The sequence below is a fragment of the Ambystoma mexicanum genome, chromosome 12 (genome assembly GCF_040938575.1).
Source record: "Ambystoma mexicanum isolate Mex_15411 chromosome 12, UKY_AmexF1_1, whole genome shotgun sequence".
NCBI lineage: Eukaryota > Metazoa > Chordata > Amphibia > Caudata > Ambystomatidae > Ambystoma > Ambystoma mexicanum.
In genome coordinates, this window is record NC_090936.1 from 175,769,979 (window position 1) to 175,794,936 (window position 24,958).

The 24,958-nt window shown below is 45.2% G+C and overlaps 1 protein-coding gene across 7 annotated transcripts in view; it reads left to right on the plus strand.

The window, feature by feature from the left end:
* Positions 1 to 24,958, plus strand: part of RFX4 (regulatory factor X4) — a 429,787-nt gene that overhangs the window by 183,677 nt on the left and 221,152 nt on the right. Inside the window, exon 1 of one of the 7 annotated variants that reach the window (XM_069628261.1) lies at positions 20,946 to 20,980. The exons of the other annotated variants lie outside the window; for them this stretch is intronic. The gene's annotated coding sequence lies outside the window, so the exon portion shown is untranslated. Of the gene's footprint in view, positions 1 to 20,945; positions 20,981 to 24,958 lie in introns of those variants that run through there. 7 annotated transcript variants of the gene reach the window in all.

Here is a 24,958-nt window from a genome sequence, read left to right on the forward strand (position 1 = left end):
AGCTCAGAATCTGAGTTGATACGTTGTGGAGTTCCGCATTGAGCATGTTTGTCACCGACATTGTTTAATCTGTATCTTAGACCCCTTTGTGATCACCTAACAACTATGGGAATTGCCAACTACGCGGACGATACCCAACTTTTGATGGAACTGAGCGGATGTTATAGTACCAATTCAGCTAGGCTCTAATACATCTATGGCACTGTAAAAAATTGGATGTCCAGAAATTGGATGTGCTTAAATAGCACTAAGACTGAACTGATGATTTTCAGTTCCATACAAGCTAGACCAAGTTGGGTTTGGAATATAACTATATGACCATCCAAGGGAATTGTATTAAAGTCATGGATAAGGTTAAGGCCTTTGGGATCTACCTGGAGGCTTCACTTGGATCAGAAGCACAGGTGGACGGAGTGATCAGCAAATAAAAGTACCATCTGAGGGTATTAAGAAATGCAAAACCTTTTTTGTCACCTAAAAATCGGGAGATGTTGGCTAGGGCTATTATTATGCCACACCTAGACTATTGTAACACTCTATAATTTGGAGCCAAAAAACTGTTTAAATAGGATTCAAGAGCTTCAAAATGAGGTCGTCCGAATCATTTGTGATATTCCCAAGAGTGACCATGTCTCAAGTGGTTAGCAGTGTCAGCTATTTAAGGTTATTTCTCTGGTCCATGAATGGATCAATGGGGATGCACCTGCCTACCTTTAAAGAGTGTATGAAATCATACGCTCCCTCCAGATCTCTTCGTTCTAGTTACAGTGGTCTATTGACCATTACAAGATATAAAGGAACACGAGGTTATGGACTTTCTTTGAGATGCGCTTGGAAGTACATCATCTTTGCTTCTGGAAACAATTAATAACACTCCTATTTGAATAATTGTTTTTGCTTCAGATCAGGCTTCGGGTTCCCCTCCTTTCATGAAAAGGAAAGTACTTTCTCTGCGTCTTATTTGATCTGTCCTGTCTTAAGAGTTCCTTCGTGTAAATGTGCGCCTTGATGCCTGTGTGCTTTGGTGCTATATAAATAAATGAACATTTCCAAGCTAAAATTTGCTGTACACTTTAATATTAATAAATGGCCTTAGTAAGTGAATAGTTAAACCGGCCATGTAATTTTAAACTTGAAAACGTACAAGTTTAATCACCTCCATTGTTTAAACAAAAGTGAAAATCTCACACTTAATTTTTTTTTTTTTTATTGAAAAAGTGCCTTTCTTTCGAGGGGATTGGGTCCTCCGAAGTATTTCATATCTATGATAGGTAATGTCCACAGCTGTGCTGCTTCGGAAAATCTTTGGCGTCTGCGTCGATGACGTCGATGTGTCATCCCTGAGGACCTCCTCCGACGGCCGACGTCACCCGATGTGATAAGTAGGACGCACGACGCCCATAGCCTCAGTTCCGTTTTTTCCGCGGACGTGTTCACTTTGTGAATCTCGGTACGCCTTGACTCGTTGGAGTTTGCTGTTTTCAATTCTCGGTTCGTCGAACCTGTTCGGTTTGTTGTGAAGACCTGTTCGTGGCGATGTCTTTCTCATCTTCAACCCCGCGTCCGGGCTTCAAGAACTGCGGGGACTGTGGGTCCAAGATGTCGGTCACGGACTCGCACAACGCCTGCCTCTGTTGCCTCGGGGAGGCCCACGATACAGACGACTGTGTCGACTGCCAGTCGCTCACGGCAAAGGCCTTGCGGGAACGCAAGATGAAGCTTTCGGTAGGCCGGTTGTCTAAGCCCCAGAAGTCGAGGTCTGCGGGGCTTTCGACGGATGACTCGAGGGGTGACTCTCCGCGTCATCGTCGGAAGTCCAGTGGGTCTCCTTCCAGGAGTCGGTCTCGCCACTCCTCCGCCTCTTCGAGGCATTCCCGGAAGCGCCGGCATAGGTCGCCTTCCCCGTCCTCTTCCGAGGACTCCGCCCGTCGGCGGTTCACTTATCCCTCCATGCAAGTGACACCGGAGGAATGGGCTTCCTTCGGGAAGCAGATGCTAGCGATTCTTGAATCGCAGGGCACCGGTCCGTCCACGCCTCCGAGTGCGGTTGGTCGGCACCGGTATTGAGACACCGGCCGTACGCCTTCGGGCTCGGGTGGTCGGCACAGCTCGCGGGAGAGGTCCCGCTCGGACAAGGGTAGCCGTTCTCGCCATGCCCGTTCCAGGTCCCGGTCCTCGACGCGCTCGAGACTGCGTGATCTTGTGCCGTCTTCGAAGAAGACATCGACGCCTGTGGCGCCGATGTCGTCGATGATTTCTCTCGAGGCTCCGCTCGACGTCAACACCTTTTCTGTCGGCGCCGACTCGTTCGGCGCCCTCGACGCCTTTCGAGGCGGTGGTGTCGGAGGGGCCCCGTGGCACGGGGTTTGCCCCTAGAAAGGCTATGGCTAAGGTCAGGCACCGCTTTGGTCCACAGATGTCTTCCTCTCCCTGCCTGGAGTACATTTCAGAGGGTGATGAAGGCTCTGATGGGGGCTTGGTTCCGGTTACGGTTCCAGGTGACCTTATCTCAGGCCATAGCCAGTTTGATGATCTGCGGCAGTCGCTGCATGATGCCAGTGGACTGGACACCTCTCCGGAGGTGAAGTTTTGTAGGCCGGAGCCTGGCACTCATGCCGTATCTTCATATCGGCGCCTTATGTCTCGGGTCACCGAGTACTTGGGTTGGTCAGCTCCCCCAGGGGAGTTCGGTCAGGATGATCTCACGGACATCCTTGATCTCGGTCCCCCCACTTATCCATTTTTGCCTTTTCATATGGCTCTGCAGAGAAGGGTGGCGGCGGCTTGGACTGCTCCGGAGAGTCTCCCGGCAGTGGGCAAGTCCTTGTCGTGAAAATTCCGTCCAGCCAGTAGCGACCCCTGCTACTTGTCTAGGCACCCCACTCCGGAGAGTTTGGTGGTGCAGGCGGCTACGGCCCCGGCAAAGCAGGCATCGTATCCTACCATGCCTCCGGATAGGGATGACAAACGTTTTGACGGCTGGGCGAAGAAAGTGTTTTCTTCTGGGGGTATGGCGCTTCAGGCGGCCAACTCCATATGTGCCTTGTCTCGTTTCACACACACTCTGTGGAACTGTGTTGCATTAGCGGCTGAACATATTCCTGAAGGGGACGAACGGGATGGTTTCCTTGCTATGGTTCAGGATGGCAAGGATGCTATGTGTGAGGCCGTTCAGTCGGGTTTGGACTTGGCGGATTGTGTCAGCCGGTCCATGGCGGCGAGCACCGTAATGCGCAGGTTTGCGTGGTTGCGGAAGTCTGGGTTCGCTCCTGATGTGCAGTCCCGGCTCCTCAACATGCCCTTTAACGGTGAACACCTTTTTGGCAGCAAGGCTGACGAGAGCCTTGAGAGATTGCAGACCTCCAAAGCTGCAGCGAAGTCGTTGGGCGCTGCAGTTCGCCAACCTCTGCCTTTTCGTCCTAGGGGACAGCAATGGAGGGGAGGTTCCTTCCGCTATAACTCGTCCTTCAGTAAAGCGAGGGGAGCTAGCATTCAAAGAGGCCATCGTAAGAGTGCCAGAGGTGGAAATAAAGGTACTCGAGGTGCCAAGGCCGCTCGGGCAGTTGCCTCTTTACCCTCAGGCAACGCCGCAGCCGCTACCACTCAGTCATGAGGCCAGGTCCCATGGTTCGCCGGTTGGGGGAAGGCTGGCGCAGCATCTTGTAGAGTGGCAAGCCATTACTTCGGATGTGTGGGTTCTGGAGATCATAACACACGGCTAGTGTCTTCCTTTTCGGCAGAGGCCTCACGACAATCCACCAGGGAACCTCTCTTTGAAGTGTCCGGATCCGCTCCTTGCGCAGGAAATTCAAGCCCTGCTGGAGAAAGGCGCCATAGAACTGGTGCCTGTAGCGGAGAGGAACAAGGGATGGTACTCCCCTTATTTTTTGATTTCAAAGAAAGACGGGGGATTGAGACCCATCATGGACTTGCGCGGTTTGAACAAACTCCTCAGGAAGGACAAGTTCAAGATGATGACTCTTTCTCAAGTCCTCCAGGCCCTTCAACTTCAGGACTTGTTGGTGTCTCTCGACCTCAAGGATGCTTACTTCCATGTGCCTATCCATCCCAAGCACAAGAAGTACCTGAGGTTCGCGGTTGGCGACTCGCACTTTCAGTTTCGGGTCCTGCCGTTCGGATTGACCTCCGCCCCAAGGGTTTTCACCAAGCTCATGGTAGTGGTGGCAGCGCATCTCAGGAAAGGGGGGATTCACGTCTACCCTACCTGGACGATTGGTTGATTAGGGGGACCTCTCCCGAGCAAGTCCTGGATCATCTGTCCGTCACCTGCCACTCCCTTCACAGGCTGGGCTTCTCCCTCAATTTAAAGAAGTCCCATTTGACATCAACGCAGCGGCTCTAGTACATCAGAGCAGTGCTCGACACGTCCCTGGGGCAGTGTTTTCCTCCTCAGGTGAGGGCTCTTCAAATTCAGCAGATGGTGCACAAGTTTCAGTTTGCCCAGAATCTCCCAGCATCTGAGTTCTTGAGACTGCTCGGCCTCATGGCATCCTGCATTCTTCTGGTGCCAGAGGCTCGTCTGCGGATGAGATCTTTGCAGTGGGCACTCAAGCTCCAGTGGTCTCAGTCCTCCGGCAGGCTGTCGGACCCTGTTCAGGTGCCGTCCTCGGTAGCCCGGGACCTTCTGTGGTGGGCCGTCGAGGGCAATCTGATGAAGGGGGCCCCATTTTGGCTGCCCTGGCCGGAGGTGACTATCGTGACGGACGCATCCCTCACGGGATGGGGAGCTCATGCCAATGAGTTGACAGTCAGCGGTCCTTGGTCTCCTGAGTCCAGACTCCATATCAATCTGTTGGAGCTGAGGGCCGTCAGGCTAGCCCTGGAGGCTTTTCTGCCGACTGTGCGCGGAAAGAGTGTCCTGATTCTAACGGAACATGCACTACCTCAACAAAAAGTGGGGGGCAGGGTCACTTCCGCTGTGCAGTGAGGCGATGCAGCTCGAGTTCTGGGCCATCCAGCAGGAAGTTTCGATCTCGGCGGTTCATCTGGCCGGAGACGACAACGAGACGGCGGACGCTCTAAGCAGGCAGAGCATGATCTCTCACGAGTGGGAGCTGGCTCAGGAGATTCTCCTGGAGATCTGCGGCCTTTGGGGGACCCCTCAAGTGGATCTCTTCGCCTCCAGTGTCAACCGGAAGTGCGAAAGGTTTAGCTTGCGGGAATTTCCTCCAAAAGGAGCCTTAGGAGACGCGTTCGTGGTGGAGTGGTCGTTCCCACTGCTGTACGCGTTTCCTCCAGTCCCCGTCATCCCGCAAGTGCTGCGGAGGTTACGGAGGTTTGGTTCCCGGATGATCCTCATTGCTTCGGCGTGGGCCCGGAGGACGTGGTACCCGGACCTTCTAGACTTGTTCATCTGCCCTCCACGTCGTCTTCCCTACCGAGACGATCTGCTCTCACGGGAGGGGGGTCAGATTCTCCATCCAGAGGTCAGATCCCTCAATCTTCATGCTTGGCTTGTGAAAGGTTGAGGTATAAGGATTGGGACCTCCCTGAAGACGTGATGGAGGTGTTGCTCTCGGCCAGGCAGCCGGCAACAAAGTCTCTGTACCGTTGCCATTGGAAAAAGTTCTGCGACTGGTGCAGAGTTCTGAATGTGGATCCTTTTGAATGTGACATTCCCATGGTTTTGTCTTTTTGGCTTTCTTTGGCCCATAGGGGCTTGCAAGTGGGGACCATTAAAGGTTACCTGGCGGCGCTGTCCATATTTAAGCGCTCGTCTGAAGAGTGTTCCTATTTTAAGATTCCTTTAATTTCGCAGTTTTTGAAAGGGCTCACTAATGTGTTCCCTCCGTCACCTTTTTTGGTGCAGGGTTGGGATTTGAACCTTGTTCTTAAGTTTCTTATGGGTGCTCGGTTTGAGCCTTTACATTCTTGCCCTTTGAGGCTGTTGACTCTGAAAACTGTGTTTTGGGTTGCGGTTACTTCCGCTCGCAGAGTGAGTGAGTTACAGGCACTTTCAGTTAAGCCACCCTCCACTGTGTTTCATAAGGACAGGGTTGTCCTTAGAGTTCGTCCTTCTTTTCTTCCGAAGGTGGTTTCGGAATTTCATTTGAGCCAGAAGGTTGTTCTTCCGGCGTTCTATTCTCCTCCACATCCTGATAAGGAAGAGGAGAGGCTCCATAGGCTTGATCCTCGGAGAGCATTGAGCTTTTATATTTCGCGCATGTCCCGGGTCATTGGTTACGCTGGAAAGTGTTTGGGACAAGCTGTGACGAAACAGACTTTGTCTCGTTGGATTATTTTAGCTATCTCCGAGTGTTACCGCTTGGCGGGTAAGGACCCTCCGGCTGGCTTGCGGGCCCATTCTACCAGAGGAGTGGCTGCGTCTACTGCTCTGCAGAGGGGAGTTCCTATTCGTCACATCTGTGATGCAGCCACCTGGGCTTCAGTACATACTTTTGTACGTCACTATTCCCTCGATTCCATCAGAGGGCAAGATCTAGCCTTTGGCAAGGCAGTTCTCTATTCCGCAATTTGATTGGGCATGCTAAATTTGTATTCTAAATTCTTTCCCACCTCCTTGCTTGGTACTGCTTTGGGAGTCGGTCATAGATATGGAATACGTCGGAGGACCCAATCCCCTCGAAGAACAAGTTACTTTCTTACCTGGTAACGTTCTTTCGATGGGATGGTCCGATGACATATTCCATATCGCTCCCTCCCTGCCTTCCCCGCTGCAGAATTTCTTTTGCGATTGCAGCTTGCGTTCCACAAGGCCTTGTGAGTCTGACAGAAAACTGGTGGCACACGTTCTGGGAAAAAACTATAACTGAGGCTAAGGGCGTCGTGTGTCCTACTTATCACATCGGGTGACGTCGGCCGTCGGAGGAGGACCTCGGGGACGACGCATCGACGTCATCGACGCAGGACGCAGACACCAAAGATTTTCCGAAGCAGCACAGCTGTGGACATTACCTGTCATAGGTATGGAATGCGTCGTCGGACCATCCCATCGAAAGGACGTTACCAGGTAAGAAAGTAACTTGTTCTTTTCCCTTAATCTGAGTAATCCCTAACACAGACTTAAACCACCTTCTTTTCCTTATTCCCTTTCTTTATTCTATATGAATTTAAGCATATATTCCCGATTTTCTTTAAAAAAAATGCTTTACCATTATTTTCTCTTCTCTCGGTACACTCCCACTGCTGTTCAACTAACCATGTCCATTTTTCCTGTTTATTTAATTAGCGTCCCGTTTTTTTCTCATCAAAAAATAGTGAAACAATAAATTAGTGTTCTTTTGCAATATTTATTTTACCATTCAGTGTTTTGCATGCATTTTACCATAATCCACTTATCCTACTTACAATACGCTTTTCAAAGCATTACGCGCTATGAACAAGTATGTTCCATAGTATTAATGGCCGTTGTATAGGCCTTACAAGACATTGCTGTTGACCTTCATGATCCCATGCCTTATAAGGAAAAAATCTGATAAGCAAATGAATACAAGCATGGTAGCTGAGGGGGTGTAATGGATTGATTTACAGTATGACTACAATACACTGCGAGCAATTCCAGACAGCCTGGCACACAGGCTTTGCCAGGCTGGGCTGCCCACTGCTGTTGCCAAATAAGCTGTTCCAGGATTCGTCTGCCAAGGCTCAACAGAAATGCAGGCGCATTTGCCCTCACCCAGGTTTATCTTGGTGGTGCAGCTGTCATTGGGACCAGAGAAAGACTTTTGTGCTGTGAAACCACATATTGTGACTAGAGACACTCTTTGAGGTCATTTTTATTAAACTAAAATTATTATATTTTTGTTCAATCCCTAAACCTTTTCCTACAATTCTTTTTAATGGGATGCACGCTCTGTTTTGTACTTGATAGACAAGGCACCCACTGCCATATGAAGCCTACTACAAAGCGCCCCTACTCCTAGTTCATTACTTTGATGTACATATTCATATATTTTTAAATTTCGATCTTTCTCGGCAGCCACATCAAGACAAATGCCTATCATAAAAAATGTTTTACAGGTCCCATTATGGCTTTCACCCCGTTGGCGGGGGGCAGACATATGTTAGGTCCCACAGGGGCGTCGATCTGAGCTGGACAGCTGCGGTCTCCACCAATGTGACGCGTAGTGCCGAGATGACGGACTGGACTGGCCCACCTAGCTTCGTTAGCTTGGCCCGTAGGAATATTCTTCTGCAAATGGAGAAAGGGAATTAACCACCCGTGGAGTTGAGCGTTAACCCCCACCTACCCCTGCTGTTCTCCCCACTGATCACCTTTGATGTCCCCTCTTATAGTCTCACCTGATGGTTTGGAAAGATGAGCTCTCCATCCTGCATTGAGCTCAGGGGCGCGTAGATAACCAGTTGCTTCACTGGCTCGAAGGAATTGGTGAGTTCCAGAACAATATTGACTCTGAGATTTCCGGCAAGATGCCGTAAGTATGTAGTTCGTAAGAGTTCAAATGTCTGACTTTCACTCTTGTCCGATTCCTTGCAGGTAGCAGCTTGACCGTAGCGAAGAGTTCCTCGTGGCAACTGGTAATATTCAGGTAAGGATTTGTATTATCCAACACAGTTCGATAAAATGTCAGTATGTAACCTGTTGCTTTCTCCCTTATTCAGGGGCTGAGAGATAGTATGAAGTTTCGGGGAATAATGCCTCCGGTGGTAAAATCAGGTAAGTCTATTGTGGTGAGGAGGTTTCCCCTTGTTTGTCCCTTTGTTTCACCTTGCTGTCCTTTTGTTTCCCCTTAGGGGCCGGGATTCGGCGAGGATGCTGTGGAAGCTGCGCCGACCCGTGAAGAGGAATAGTACCCCCGGTGGTAAAATCTGGTAAGTCTATGGGGGGGAACTAATATTGCCTCTCTTTATTCCCTTGGCTCACCTTGAGGTTCTTGTGCTCCCCTTAGGTGCCGGAGTGCGGCGGGAACATGCAGAAGGATGCAGTGGAATGTGAAGATGCTTCGAAGGCCGGTGAGTTCAGCGCGGCGCTGCAGCAGGCGAGGTGACGCGCATAAAATAACTTCTTTCTTCCAGCTCGAAGGCGCGGTGGATCGGGAATTCAGGTAAGGATCAAAGGTATTGCTCTTGTTCTAAACTTTTCTCCTTCTTTCTCCCTTTTTCTAGGAGCTCCAGACTCGAGGCGGGCGTGGCAGAAGACTGGATGCAGACTTGCAGGCACGGTGAGCGTTACGCTGCTGGATGCAGAATAACGCGAAGCATGTGCTGCTCTTCGGGCGTGGTTTAAATAGCCTCCAAAGTAGTCCCAGTTAAGTATTCCTCCCCAGCCCCACACGAGTAAAAAAATAGTCCCTAGGTAAAGTAGCCCCTTCCAAGCCTCTTTTGGCTTGGAGCTCTTGCAGCATGGTCTGCATCCGGTAAGTTTGCAGCATGGTCTGCATCAGGTAAGTTTTAATCTATGAGCCTGGCGCCTATGGTGCCAGGACTGACTCTCCATATGAGCCTGGCACCATAGACGCCAGGACTGCACCCAAATAGCCCCTAGCAGGGATTGTTGGGCTTGCTTGGAATAACTTGATGCCTGCTTCCGGGGTTGCCTGACTTGGTCTGGGTCCCTGGGGGTAGGCATCATGACAACATGGCCAGTAATGGGCCAAGCGGCGAGAGCTGTGTGCCATTAGCGGTCATGTCCACCCACCCCCCGCCCCCACAGGGGTGATAGCCAGTCTCACCCTGGACTTTAACCGGGCTGCAAATGTTTTTTTTTCTCCCCCCCCCCCTCAGGTGATTCACACTGAATTGTTTGAATGGGACATAAAGAAGATTTGCACCCGGGGAAGGGCCATTAGCCAAACATGTGGCTAGAACAGCGGCGAGAATGTACATTCTCCGCCCGCTGTTCCAGCCACCTGAGGCCCTTCCCCGGTTTGATTAATTTTTTTTTGTTTTTTTTTTTTATGTGGGGAGGCAACAGGGAGCCTTTTCCTGTTGCACCCCCAAGCCCAAAATCAACCAAACTTGTTCCCCACTCCCTCCCCCACCAAATTTACCTGCAGGACTGGAGCTTTGAGCTCAGGTCCCCGTGTTCCTTCCGATCCCAAGCGCCACCATAAAAACGTACAAGTGTGACTTGGCCCCTTTTTTCCTTTTGGCGACGGCCTTTTTTCCGTTTTCTTTTCTCCCTCCCCCAGCCCCCTGGGACCTTGGCTATACAAACAATTTTTCCTATTGATAGTATTATTAGTATTGGCATTATTACTATTAATCTTATTATGATGACAAACCCCTGTCTCCTATTCCCCAATTTGGCTTGTTTGCTTAACAACACCCAATTCACAATGTTTTCCTTTTCTGTTATTAGTTTATGACGTAGAATTTTTTGCTGGTCATCAAATAGTTTGCCTTGTGGTAATTGAAATACAGTTTGACTATGATAGATATTCACCCTGCCAACTAAAAGCTGGCCGGTGGCATTTGGGAGGTACAATTGTAGCCTTCAGTCCTTTGGTAAGGGTAATCTTGTCACATAATTATGAGTTTTGCTCATTGCTAAATGCATCCCCTTGCAGCCACTTTAGACCACATCTGGCTGCTACAGTCAACTGGCATTGCAAGGTCCCGGATTGTGCTGAGATCATTCGCAAGTTTCTGGAGCCCAAAGAAAGGAAATTTGGCTGGCCTCTCTAAGGGTCCCATTTGGTGACCTTCAGCCTATTGAAGAACTTGGGTTACTTCTTGAAGCTGGTCGGAACTAATGTCGAGCAGAGAGGGGAGCAGGTACAGTTGGATGTTGGGTCCCAGACTCCTTTTGAGTTAAGTGGGGGAATAGTCCTTAAGTGGCCTGCTAGCAGCTCAAGGTTTGTCTGAAGCAGGAATATAAAGGTGTTACCTCAGCCTGCACTGGATTATGCAAATGTTGGTCCTATCAGCAGAGGGATTAAGGTTTGCTTTTGATTGGTTGAAACCACATGCATAGTCTGTAGTCGCTACACCCCGTTAGACTGCTGAATCGTGGTGGTGTACTTGAGACCCCCAAAGGAAGCTTCTAAACCATGCCAGTGAAAATCATAGACAAATCATTACAAAGAAAACTGTGTTATGAATGAGGTGACGTCACTTCAGGGGTGTGCACCATGATCCTAGACCAACAAGATTGTGTTTTCTGCATGCATCCCATGCAGCGATGTCGGGAACATATTATCATTTTAAATTAACATGACTGATGATTGTGCTTTTCCTCCCCCTTGCTTCATAACCTTCGGTTAATCCGGTGCTGCTGTAACAAGACGCCTGAAAAAGACTGTTCTCACAGAAGTCAAGTAATGGGAGCTGTAGTTGTAGTGACTTCACCCTATTTGTCAAAGTTCTTAATTTTTGTGTGGATGTTTTATTACATTTTACTGCTCATGCCTGCAAAATCTCACACCACAACCGTTCTTTTTGGCACCCTGACCAACCCACCAGTACAATAGGACGATTTCAGGTGATGGCTGAAATCAAGCACAGAAGGCAGTGCCTGGAGAGAAAGATCGCGGGAGTGGGGGAGAATCTCTCATCATGCTGATCTCAGGAACACATCACATAGGGCCTCTGAGGCTGAAGACAATCTCCACTTTGGAATATATGGTGAGAGTCTTGACTATGTAGATGGCAGGACTCCAAAAATCCTCAAAACAATTGAAGGAGCAGGCCTAGGATGCAGAAGGTTGTTGTTGCTGCCACAATAATATCAGGAATGTAGGGCTACTCGATCCATCAAATCCTGTTTGATTTGATGGATCTATTTCTGGAAACATGGATAACGGAACAGGTGGCAAGAAGAGTATGTCTACATTTTTCACTGTTGTAAGAGCACATTGTGTTCACTCGAGGCCACCCCTGCTGCGTGCCTCCCCTTTTTCCCATGAGGGTCGCTGTGGCCGCATATTCAATTTCAGGGACAGAGCTACCCTTCTTCAAAAGCAGGATGTCAGAGACCTTTAGAGGTGGAAGGGTCAAAGGTATTTTTTGTCCAGATTGCACCAATAAGGTTCAGCCTCAATGGCACTCTGAAAAACAACAAAGAAAGACCTCAGATCTGAGTTTAAGATTATGTTAAATGGGAAAGTATTGTTCTTTGGCCCATCAAGAGAGGTTTGGGACTGGCTGGAGCAGAGAGGGAAGCATATAAGTACTGGCTGTCCTGGCACATTAAATAATAACAAAGGGGTTTGCGAGCTGGGCGAATAGGAGAGCAACATGGAATCAAGTGGCAAAGTAAGACTATGAATGCAGCCGGGAGAATCGCTGTGGTGGAAGAAGGATCCCTCTGTTGGGTTTTGGAAGGGAGGAGGACCAGAGCGGAGGGGTGGGCCTTAGGAAGGGGTGACGTCACTGGAAATAGTAACCTATCAGTGGAAGGTTGTATATTAGCTTTATGTACCACTTCTGTCCATGTGGGGTTGGCCTTGGTACAGTGTAGAAAAAATTGACTACGTTTTCTGACCTGTTGTTGGATTAGTTTGTGGGTAGCCTGTGTTGAAAAGGCAAGGCGTAGGTGATTTTTAGTATGGGCTATGGGTACGGCACCATATATATCACAGGGATGCAAATATGGGATTTAATGGGGAGTTGTAATTAGAAATAGGAGAAAGAAGATCCTGAAATCATCATACAATTGCCAAATGGAATGAGTGCCCCATAAATGTCAATCATGGAATGTAAATGGCCTGTGCACAGCATCAAATGAGGGGCAGTGTTTCATTATTTGAAAAAGAACAGGCATAGATCCAGCCCTAATACAAGAGTCATACCTTCCCTGAACCGAATGTACATTTATCAGCAGGGCACCTTGTGAAAAGGATCTAATCCTGGTTTTGGCAGGGGATATGGAGGAATTGCTGCCTTGAGAACAACTTCCCATGGGTGACATCTACATCAAATGTGGACAAGTGTAGTAGGTACCTAGTGGTAACAGGAAAGATATGGGAAGAACCATCATACTAATTTATGCATACGCACCCCCCCCCCACCCCAGTCACAAAGGGTTTTATGACAGAGTTCAGTGAAATTGTTATGGAAACTGACAAAGGGCTGTCAGTAATGGCTGCAGATTGAAATGATGTCTTTCACAGGATACGTGATACGACGGTGGGACTGGAAGGGGCGCCACAACTCAAAGCTAGATAATGGGACCCACTCCCTATGATTAAGGGATATGTGGACACCTGGGTGCAGAGGGCTACTCCTTTCATTCAGGCCCACACTGCTCTATGTTCCAGATTGATTGTTTTTCCATTGCCATGAAATATTTAAAGGTAACCTATCTCCTTAAGGGATTGTCAGACCAGTTCACACTACCTTAATTTGGTTTCACTTATTGGGAACCCGCTCCATGGACATGTGGAGGGATAATGCATACCATCTAGGGGATCCTGAGATTAGGTTATTGTCACCAATTACTTTAAGGAAAATGTGGGATCTGTCACAGAGGAGAGCTCCTTATGGGTGGCTCAAAGTAGTGCTGAGGGTTAGAGCGATGGCTATTGTGACAAAAAAAGGACAGATTTAGGGAGATCGAACCTGTTGAAAGGGAAATCTTGCATTTGGAGAGAACGATCTGTAGTTTGGGGGAAGTTGAGAACCATAGACAATTGTGGAAAGACAGGAGAAACTTGAAATATTGCTAGTGTGAGATACCTGAACTATTTGTCAAAAGGAGTGGTAGATGAGCAAGGCTACAAGAACGAAAGATTGCTGGCTTGGATGGCAAAAAGAAAAATGAGGGATAGACGAGTAGTAGAGGTAAAAAATGAACAGCGTGAAAAGATTGCGGAAGTGCTTGCAATTTACTATAGGAAACTGTACATTAGTAAACAGATTGGTGAAATTACCACCTTTGTGGTTTTCTCGTTAGATCGCCTTTCCCATAAACTAATCCAACGACGAGAGCCAATAGAAGCAATCCTGTCCCGGCTCGAGATTGACCATAGTATTCACCAACTGCAAAATGGTGAAATACCAGAAGTATTTCAGCAACTGGTGACCTAGAGATCATGAATGCTGGGAGAGGTTCTTTAATGTAAAGGATGAATTGTCTGAGTGCAGACTTACTGAGGACCCCTGCTGATTCTACCAATTCATTTTAAGGGACAGAATGATTAAGGTAGCACATAAGAGACATTTAGGCAGAAATATTACAAAGGCAAGACCATTATTGGTAGCTGAAACTGAGATTATAATCAAAGGCTGCTGTGTGTGTTATTGTTTATTTCAGAACAATATCCATAAAACAATATATAACATACAAAATGAACAATTGCTACAACTGTTTAAGCAATGAATTGCCAATAAAATAATCCTAACCAGACATCTGTGCTTTGACTAAGACTTGGGTCCAATATCCTGCCCACTACTCCCTCCAATTAGCAACTCCCAATGGTTACTCTTACCTCTACTTGAACAGGCTGGATAGGAGGGGAGGCGGAGTAGCCGTGATTTTTAAATCTACCGTTAAATTACATTTATCAAGTACTCCCATCTTAGATCATTGTGAGGCCATCCTCCTAAAATGTAATCTTGATTCTGTATCATCCCTAAATATTGTACTTTACAGACCACCTATGCCTACCACCTTATTTGAGGAACAGCTATTAGCATTCCTTGGTAATTCATGTAAGTTACATTGTCCCACTGGATGGTGTGGCCATATCTCTCATGGAATATCTGCATATTGTAGATTTGCATCAACATGTTAAGGCTCCCACCCATACAGGGGGTAATACTCTGGACTGGTTATTGTCCAAAAATCTTCTGATCACGAACATTGAGGTTGGTGATTGATTCTGGTCTGACCACCATCTTGTCTCTTTTGAAATGAATCACAAGAATATAGTTTCTGGTAACCAGCAATCTCCCAAATCTCGCCTATTTCGAAATCTGTAGAAGTCCTTCCGTTATTACCTTCTCTTGAAAGGAATATGATCCTTGAAGTCTTCATCTATGGCATTTGATCAGCTGTAGATCATGCGTTTGGGAAATTAGCTCCTCTGAAATCCGCATACACAAAAATATATTCTACCCATAACACTCCGTTTACACCCAAGGTTACTGAGGCTTGTGCACACAAGCACCAATTAGAACGTGTATGGCTGAAACATCCTTCAGAATCAAACCATAGATCCTACAAACTTGCGGTTAAAAGGTTCAAAACTCTCATCTGTATGGCTAAAGAAACTCACCTTAATCATCGGATCTCACAAGCCAAATCTCAGCCTAAGGAGCTTTTCTCAATTCTCCAGAAACTTAAAGGGTGTACCACCACTTCCTCTGCACCTACAGACAACCTTTGGTGCCAACAAATCCATGATAGTTTCACCAGCAAAACACTTAGACTTCAGGAGAATATTAACTCTCAAGTAAATGTACTACCTACTCACGTGATCCCTATCACTAATGAGGCTGAATTAACTGCTGCTCTTCCTCTCTTCACTCTTAAAACAGCCTCCACAGATGAGGTTACGGGAGTGGTTTGTAAACTTAAACCCACTTCCTGTAAAGGGTACATCTTTCCGGCATCTCTGTTTCAGGAGTTTATTTAGAGTCTGGCTCCATGGGTAATCAGATTCATAAATTGGTATTTTCAAGAGTCCGATGTTCTGAAAAGTGTTAAGGAGGTGTGTGTCGCGCCTCTGCTGAAAAAGGAAAATCTAGATCCAGCAGAAGCTGGAAACTATCGACCAATAACCTATGTCCCTTTCATCTTAAAAATGTTGGATAAAATAGCTTACCTGCAATACCAGGCATTTGTGGAGAACGATGACATCTTGGTTGAGTGTAATTTTGGTAATAAGCATAGGTATTGTGTCCAATAGTGTTTCGTATCCTGCCTGTGGGGCACAGCATAAAGGTTTGGAAGTTTGCGCATTCCCTTTTTAGGGGGGATGAATCCCGGGGCCAGAGAATAATTTCCCCTCAATCTTCTGATTGTATGTGTGTGTTTAGAGCGGGTTGCCCCCGCAAGATATAAGAAGTAGGTTTGTACACCTTGCGTGGTCACACTACTTGCGGTTTCACGTTGGTAGCGGCTCTGGAGGTAACGAGCAGTATGGGTGCTGAATATCATAACTCTTAGGCCCACAATCAATGAAATTGGTTTACTTAAGTGTTTAAGATGGCGGCTGAACGCACAAAGAGTTGTGATGACAAATATGTTTTAGAATTGTTGGCACAATCCACCCTCTTCTCAGATGAAGGTGAAGGGTCGCTTCTCACGAATTTAAGTAACTGGGATGAGTTACTGCAACTTAAGAAAAGATTGATATGTATGGAGTTGCATGGCTCAATTATGATCGAGTATTTAAGATCAGGTACTCTACCCCAGGGATTAGTAGTCCGTAATGAGCCATGCTTGTTCCTGGATAATAAAGAATTTATCATCCAGTAGAGTTATATTGCTAACAAGTGTGGACGTGATTGGACGATCCTCATCATAGATACAGCTTGGGAAATGACAATTAAAATATCCGTCGATCTAGAAAAGATGGAGGAAGAAATTAAAAAACTGGTGCCTTTAGAAACGTACAAAAAACGTTTAGATTAGATCATCAAAGAGATTAGAGTTTAAAGGTTTTTGTACTCAAGACCGGATAAGCAGAATGAAAAAAGATCTACTTCAATTCTCAAACGAGAGCGCTTTCCGGTATACGAAAGAAGGCTACGACCCCTTTGTGAGTCGCCAGCAACAGGGCGGTCAAAATCAAGGCCGATATGTGAATTTCGGAAACACTTCTTTTCGTTCAGGTAGCTCAAATGGTGGTAATTCCTCTAACCAAAGGGGGTACAGAGGGCATCATCATCAAGGTATGAATCAAGGCCGACAAAACAGGACATCACGTAACAGGAGAAATTATAATGCGAGAAACCAGGCATGACGAGTGGAGGTCCACAACAACAACCACAATATTTTTTAGATCCACGCCAAACGCCCAACATTTCGGACGAACCGAGACAGTTACGCAGCAGCTGACCCTATTAGTGAATCTTTCCTCATACCTACCGAGCGTAGAATAAGTGGAATTGATTAAAAGAGGTTTCAGCTTTGTTCCCACTGTCAGCTATGATAGATTTCGAAGGCACGCAGAGATGGAGCAGTTACTGCGCAAAATCCACCTACGACAATTCTTTGCCAACCAGAACTTCGATTTTGAGAAAATTGAAAGTGGTTTTCGCAATAAATCCTCCTTTAATCCGCCAACCAGTAGCTATACTCCTGAAGCAGTTGTCTTTGCTAAGAGAGTGTGGCATGACTTACATCAACTAAAGAGTCAGGGTCTGAAACACCCTTTTCAAAACATCTCCAGATTGGAAAAAGCAGCTCTTAAAAGCCTAGCTACAAATCCAGACATCATTCTGGGGAAAGCAGATAAGGGCGAGGCTATTGTCATGCTTAATCGACAGCCATATATAACTGAATGTGAGCGTCAATTGCAAGACAGTTTTATCAACCGATTGAGACTGACCATACTAATAGACTTGCAATTTTGATCAATCACAAAGTAGAGAAAGCTTGTGCCAGGGGCTTGATTTGTCCACAGGAAAGTGCGTTTCTTGTAGTCAAGAATTCCACCATTCTGAAATTTTACATCTTGCCCAAAATTCTTAAGACTTTGTTCAACCCGCCAGGCCGTCCTATTGTTTCTGGAACTGGTGCCATCCTTGAACCATTATCAAAATTTGACGACCGGTATTTCAAACCCTTTGTACACTCTCTGTACTCCTTTGTACAGGATACCACAGAGATCATTAATATAGTGGAAGAGATGAAATTTGATCCGAATACACAACTGCTCGTAAGTTTGATATAGTGTCACTTTACACCTGTATCCCACAACAGGAAACTTACAGGTTTTGGAAGAGGTACTCCTCACTAAAAGAACAGAGGGGAACACACCTAACAGTTTTATCTTGTGGTGCGCAGAAATGCCACTTACTGAGAATTATTTTAGTTTCAATGAACAACTGTTCCATCAAACCCATGGCACAGCAATGGGTTCTTCAGTAGCTCCCTCGGCAGCAAATTTGTTCGTCGAGAGTTTCGAACGTAAGGTCATCTACAGTCCCACCAACCCATACTTTTCCAAGTTGGGTTTGTGGCGTTGTTACATAGACGACATACTGTTAGTTTGGGACGGTTCTACTGACGAGTTCAAAGAATTTGTTTTTGATCAATCGCCAAAATTCTTATTTGAAGTTTACTTCCACACAGAACAATCTTAAGATTAATTTTCTGGATATTACAATCTGGGTGGACACTAGCCGGAACATCTTACAGGTCAGACCATACCATAAACCAACTGACCGTAACTCACTTTGAGTTTGGCAGTTGTCACCCTCGGCATACAAGGGAGAACCTTCCTGTGGGGCAATTTTTTCGGCTTAAACGCAATAGCTCTACTAGAGACATTTTTTTGATGGAAGCTAATTCCAAACTGGCTGCTAGAAAATACCCTACCAAGTTAGTGCGTCATGCACTCAAAAGATCTAAAAATAATGATTGTGCGAGCCTGTTGAATATAATGTTAGATCAAAGGAACAAGAAGGGCTAGTATTTGTGAGTACATATACCCCTCAAACGAACCAGGTCATTAAGATCATTAAGAAACATTGGTGTATCTTGATGGGAGGGGAATGCCCTCTTGATCTCCCGTTATGTGCTTTCAAGAGAGGCCCGAATGTGAAGGACCTACTCACAAAAAATGATATCTCTAAGAAACCAGCAAAACAAACCTTTGGTGCCAACAAATCCATGATAGTTTCACCAGCAAAACAAATCAGTCTTACAGAAATATGGGGGCTTCCAAAGACATTAGGCCATGCACCGTGCGGCCAATGCATCAACTGTAACCAGACTTGTAGGACAACTCGGGTAGACCTAGGTTTGGACAAACCCTGGGCCCACGTGTCCTTTAGTAATTGCAACACGAGTAATGTTGTGTATGCGATATGGTGCCAATGTGGTAAGCTGTATATTGGCATGACCAAAAGGAAAATCAAAGTTCGGATTTCTGAACATAGGAGCTGTATTAAGAATAAGGTCACTACAGCTCCTTTGGTCAATCATTTTTTAACGATGAACCATGGTCCATATGATTTCAAGTGGACAGTACTGCTTCATATTCCAACAGGTAATGAAGCAAGTATATCTAAAAGGCTTCAGGAAAAAGAGCAATGGCTCTTTCTGTGTAATACAGCTGTCACGGGATTGAATGAAACTGTTGGTTGGAATTGTGTGATGTAACATGCCAATTGATTTGCAGTATACTCAGAAGTACTAACAGCGCTGGAGTGCTAAGGCGCCACCATCCTTTTTGGGTTAGGTGAGTCACTTTAAGAGTTAGATTTTTGGCAGAGTTATGTTGCCTTTAGGAATCAGTTGACGTAACATCAACATAAAATATTCGAAAATATTTGAATTTTGTGAAATGCTATTTACGTTCACCTAAATTCATGTGGGTTTGTGTTGATAATACGCAGCATATTGGCGGTATAAGTAGCAACCAACACCTGTATTGCTGGATGTTGGTCTGAGCTGTTTACAACTGAAAACGGTTTCTTTACATTGCCGTCGACAGCTCCACACCCACGGCTTTGCCGTTCCTTCGTATTGGATTTCGCTAATTAGCGACACCGGCGCGTTCAGTTCACCTTACTTAAGGGAGAATTGGGAAGTGCCTTTTCCAGCATCAGGTGTTCGAGGTAGCCTGGACGCGAGCACGGAGGAAGTGTTACAGGACGTTTAGCATACTACAAGTAAGGGTTAATGGAATCTTTTGGGAAACGCTTGCGGTTGTTTTTTCTTCTGATGTTATCACTGTCTTGTGCAGTGCGAAACACAGCGCCCTAGCGTTGTCTGTGTGCCTGTAGGCACGGGCTGTATGGCCCCCCTGCTTCCATCGAGGCATGCAGAGTGTAACGGCACATTTTCTTTTTTTGCAGCCGTGTTAAGGAGAGCCAAATGAGTGGTGCTTCGTCCTAGTAACATCCGAAAGGACCAATTTAACGGACGGTCCCGCTTACAAGATGAAGTGTAACCAGTCAACGGCTATCATGACTGGATCTTCCTCTGTTAATGTAAGTGATGTCACTTAGATGGCCTTTTTCCCTTGTGTTACAACATATTCGTTTTTGTTGTGCTACATGTTGGTCTGAGGCACAGCTTGGTCAATACTCAGAACATTGAGTAGAGTCAGGCTGGAAGGAAATAAGGGCCATGGTAAAATGTTGAAGGGAAATAGGAGGCACGTTTTTGAAGTGGTTCTGTTCATATGTATAGTTGGGCAGAGGAGGGGTCATCCACCTTCTTCTGTGGAGTCACATTTTAAATGGTTTTTACCACCAACACCACCTAAGTGCAAAATGCTAAATGGGCAACATTTAATGTTTTGGTAGTAAATAAAGTGCAGAGTTGGTGGCTTGGAGGTTGGTATTTGGCACTCAAGGGTTGTTTGTTTTTCCAGAGCTGCTAAAAGACGGTGGCATCATTGTGCGTGGTGTTGACTACTACGGTAGTTCGTTTTACTTTGAGAACGAGCCTATGACGCCGTGGATAGACTTATTCAGTAAAGCTGCAACGGTGAGTCAACCATAGGAGACTAAACACTCCATTTTTGGTATTAGATGTAATTAAGTGACAGCTTAACTTATAGCTGTTTTTTATGCTGTCCCCCATAGGGTCATAAAGGAGCACTATCACACAAAGGTTAAGAAGACCATGAAAACCTGTTTGACGAATTTCCCCTGAAGAAGTTCTGTCATTTGTCTAACATTGCCAGAAGAACGAAACATGTCGGGCATTGATGTTGCCTCATTGGAAGGCAACATTGGTTAATGATTAATTAAATTAATGAGAACCTTTTATTAATAGGATTCGTTTAATAAGGACATGAACGGTCTGGAGGGAGCAATTCAGAATCTGTGAGCTCTCTGTTTTGTGTATTCCAACAGGTGTCTGAACAACAATGTATGGCGAAGTGAGTGAGATCCAACATCTGAATGTGAGGTGTGTTAGTAGAAAAGAAGCACTTTTGCACTTTGAGCTTCTTTTTGTATGGTATGAATTTTAGGTAATCATTTTGTCTATGTAATGTGTTTTTTATGCTTATGGATTGTGTACATGGACTGTTTAATACATTTTTAATCTATTATCTTACTAAAATCATGTTTTGTAATATGCAAGTTCTATAGTGGTTGATTGTAATTTTGGTGATAAGCATAGGTATTGTGTCCAATAGTGTTTCGTATCCCGCCTGTGGGGCACAGAATAAAGGCAACGAGCTTCTTTAGTTTGGAAGTTTGCACATGCCCTTTTTAGGGGGGATGAATCCCGGGGCCAGAGAATAATTTCCCCTCAATATTCTGATTGTATATGTGTGATGTTAGCTGTTCAGCAATCCGGATTATGCCCTAATTATGGGACAGAGTCGGCGTTGCTTGATCTAAAGTCACGTATCGCTGGTTTTATAGAGGGTAATACAGCACTTTTGCTGTTATTAGATCTACATGCCGCATTCGATCTCGTTGATCATCAACTTCTGGCAGATAGACTGTCTACAGTAGGCAGATGTTCCACAGAGACAACAGCCTGGTTCTGATAGATCATTTCTGGGCCCTAGAAGCATGAATGTCACTAAGCACAATGCTTTCTCCAACAGCTCAACTCTTACGTGTGGTGTGCCGCAGGGGTCCTGTCTTTCACCACTACTTTTTAATGTTTATTCAAGACTCCTCTTTGACCTCTTCTCCACCATGGGCATATATTTTGCAAATTATGCTGAAGACACACAGATTGTCATTAGGCTATCTTGCGTGTACACTGATGACTCAGAGCTTATTAATTATTTCTTCACTCAAATCCAGAATTGGATGGCTCTGAATTCACTGGCTCTCAACAACGCCAAAACAGAATTGCTTATTTTGGGCACTCAACAAGGTCTCAAAAAGCTTGATGCCAGCTATGACAAATGTATGATCGCCCAACATATCATCCCTGTCTCCAAGACTGTTAAGACCATGGGAGTTTTCTTTGATCCCCAACTGTCATTTAATCATCAGTTCAGCTATCTAAAATCATCTTGCTGTTATTTTATACAGCTACTTTGGTAGATTTGGCCTCTTCTGTCCAAAGAAAATCTTGACTGATCACAGCAGCCATTATAAACTGCAAGTTAGATTATTGTAATGGCCTTTCAACCAGCACTTCACAGGCTATTATAAAAACATTACATGTTATTCAGAATGGTGCCGTACGTGTGCACGTCTTGGAAACCAGAAGGAGCATACATTGGCTCCCCATTCAACAAATGCTACAGCACAAGGGCTTAGCCACTGTGTTTAAATGCCTTCATGGTGAAGCTCCATCTTATCTCATCTCCAGGCTTAAAAATAAAGCAATCGGACGTTCCTTCCGTTCCAATGACACCATCTGATTGGTACAACCACACTCTTCTCTGAAGAAAATTGGTGGCGCCAGTTGTAACCTCTGGGCTCCCTCCTTATGGAATTCATTGCCTAGAAACCTTGCTAACAGTGATTCAACTGCTCTAAGCGTCTCAAACCTTCTTGTTTGATGCCAGACATGGTTAACTGATCTCAACGCCTCTGGCATCGACCCTATGAACACGCCTGTTCTTTAATAACATCTCCTGCTATTTTTGTCTTGTCCTAGGGTGGTCCTTTCTTCTTTTCTTTTTCCTGCTGGCTCTTTTTCACTGTCTTTGTATGTGACCCCTCTTGTGAGCCCCAAGGCCTGCGGGTTAGTGGCTCAATATAAAAACATAGATAGATTAAAGATTAAAAACGGGGATACTCATAATTACCATTGAACAAATTTAAAGTAAAATCTTTTGCCTTCCGTTTCATGCCCTAACAAGAAAACCTGACACTGAAAATACACAAGATTCTCTGAGCAGCCCTGCACAGGTCCATGGCATCAACAATCGTCTGAATATTAAAAAGTGTAAACGGGGGAATGAGCCACGTACTGCGGATATGTTTCAGCTGAGGACACCAACATATACAATGAAATATATCCTCAGATGAGGTCTTACACATCAGACATAATTTGGTTTCAGCATTGTTCCAATTTCTTGTAAAACTCATTAGGGGTAAAGGTCCCAAACAGAATTTACTATATAAGATCCTCTCTGTTGATGTAATGAGCCAAGTAAGGTAAATTTCATAGCCGAAGCTGGTTTTGGACCACATATATTGGCTAGTAAGTGCTTTTTTATAAGCTCTATCCAATAGGTCCCCTAGAGCTCAGTCCCAGTAAACTTTCTTTACAGGTTTAATCACAGAAATTACAATTGCCTCGGGACTGTCCCATATATGGCCCATTCCTATATTTCTTAATATATGTTTTACATGCATAAACCATGGCCACGTTTTATTGCGGTTTCCCTGAATAAGTCGAGCATAGAACCATTGTATGCCATCAATTCTTCACTTGACCATAGTTTGAGCCATATGAGTACTGGTTTAATCGTGAAAGCATATTCCACTTCCAGTACACCTAGTTCAAGTTTAAGGGCATTTGAAATTCCCTGAGGTAACACGCTTTTCAAGGTATCGGGTCATATTTTCGAATACATATTTAAGAAACACCATTATGTCGAAAACATTACTCGAATGAACCCAAATACTTGAATGACCCCACAGTTCTGCTGCATAAAGGGCATATGATTGAGCCTGATCCCTATAAACTTCGAGAGATGGTTTTACCACACTACCTACACATTTCTTAGAAATGTTAAGTGTTGCTTCTGAGCACTCTTTAATATAAACTCAGATTTAACTAGCTGGTTGCTCCAGGTACCTTTTTATTATTAAAACGTACCCCAAAAATCAAAATGTGATTTGCACTAATAATGTACCATTTAATTTGATACTTATTTGTGGTGTGATTTTCCAGTTACAAGTCATAACCTAATTTTCATTTTCATTGATTATCAATTGATCGGAAGTACTGAGATCGGGAAATATATTAAACGCTTTCCTTAAACCAAAAGGCAAAGTTGACAAAAGAACATCATCATCAGCAAAAAGAAGAATGCTTCGTTTTTTTGCTATCTAGGAATGGGACATCTATTGGGGATGTTAACGATGTTAAGGCAATATCATTGATAAAAAGGGGAAAGATAGTGGGGCCATGACACAACCTTGCCGTTCTCCTTTGCTTACTAAGAAGGTGTGTGTATTTTGCCCTGCTGGTCCCCATTTTACAGCTGCCTCATTCTCTGTTTACAGTAACTTTATAGCATGAAGTGGCTTTGGCGGGGTGCCATGTCTTGTTAACAATGACCACAACAGCTCTCGTTTGATGGGTTACATGTCTTTATAACGACCCATTTTATGTAGAATGCACGTATACCGAATGTTTTGCAATGAAATACATAACAATTTTTTTGGGGGGGCCCTAACGTTTCTCCCCCAAGATTTAACCCTTTACCCCACCTCCAGATACATTTTCATTATATTTTTCGTTATAAAAGTTTTGTTATATGTACATGTCTATATAAAAGTTTTGTTATGAAGACGGTATACCGTTTGATGTTGTCAAACACTGAACACTGCACGGAGATCAACAAACAAAGCGAAACATGTTTTTTTGTGACATATTTTATGACGACTAAGGCCACACCTTGTAGGATTCAGAATGTGCATATCCCTGAATTGGGCCCTAAAGATGTGCCAGGGAAGATATGTATGAAAGTTGCTATGAATTTTAGCTGACCTTTTGATGTTCATATGAGGAATAGAAAGTACGGATGATTGATTATGCCTCCAAGTGATTTGAGAGGAAGGGTTTAATGCAGGTATACTTATGGTGAGTGTAGCTTGGTTCTTGCAAGAGACATTCTTGAGGGAAGGTTACCTGAAGGAATTGACCATGGATAACCGAGCTTAGCTTACATCTTGCATTATGGCATAGTGTTTGAATGGATGTGGCACTGAAGGATGTTCCAAGGATTTCAATGAT